The following is a 1,204-nucleotide window of genomic DNA, read 5'->3' on the forward strand; positions in this document are numbered from 1 at the left end:
CGCAAATGGACAGGTCACATGTCTGTGACACCAAAAGTAAAAATGCAGACTGGAGCTGCAAATAAATCACATCATGTCTTATCCCAACTTTCTCACCTAATAAAGCGGTAATAGGGAGTGAATATGACATGCCGATTTGGAGGGCAATCAAGCTCAAAGTACCAACCCCCTAACAATATTTCCTTCCTGGAATAAATCACATTAATTTTATTCCTAAATAATTATGCATAAGGCCTTTGTAGGGATACTTAAAGGAGGGAAGATGAAGGATTTGCTTTTACGAGTGGCGAATTTCCAGCATGCCAGTGCTTTACCCAATTCGTGAGCTTTGAATATCTTATAAGTAACACCTGAATCTTCAACGTGAAAGTATCGTTGTTTCACAATCAGCTGGGTCTTTTTCCACATATCCATTCATTCTTGCCTCCATGAGTCCCGAAATGGAACACTGGTTAGCGATTTACACCCTCGTTTGTTCCTTCTCTCCCTCACAATATAAACAAACTACACATTCTCTTGGTATGACTGGGTAAACTGAAATTCAAAGTTTTCAAAGTACTTATTCTTCTCCTTTCCACAAACGTTATGTCAGGGGAACATTCCTGCCTCCCCTACTACTGCTACTGCTTAGTCTTCATCCACTCATGAGTTGTCGCCGAACAGGTCCTCTTGTCTAATATACGCATGCATAGGAATCATGCTCACATCAGGGTTGCCAAAGATGATGAATCAAGTAAAATGGGGAGGTTGTCCTCCTCGTTCTCCTCTCCCACCTCCTCCTCTATGGTTGTCCCAATGGAAAGTTCTTCTTCACCCACCCACACCCCATAGTTACGTTCATATTGCTTTGCAATTTTCCACCACTCTGATACATAACTGTCGAATTTCGGGATGCTTTGTAAGTGATTTATGCTACTGTGCAATGCGTTTTGGCTATTTTGTGGTTTTAACTTTTGCTCTGGCTATACTACTTAAATAGAGGTGAACCTTAAATCTCTTATAGGCTGATATTTTCAGACCTGAATTAATGCCTGAGTTAAAAACCAGACTACATAAAAAGATGACCTGCTGCCAATTGTTAAGCTGTCAACTGGACAAAGCTATGGAAAAATAGTCCATATTTTATCGCTTTTAAAACCCAGCCAATAAAGTGCAGGGGGTTACATAGACTAAATCAACTCTCCCTGTATAGCAAAGACTGATC

Source organism: Echinococcus granulosus (genome assembly GCF_000524195.1).
Source record: "Echinococcus granulosus chromosome Unknown EG_S00091, whole genome shotgun sequence".
NCBI classification, from domain to species: domain Eukaryota; kingdom Metazoa; phylum Platyhelminthes; class Cestoda; order Cyclophyllidea; family Taeniidae; genus Echinococcus; species Echinococcus granulosus.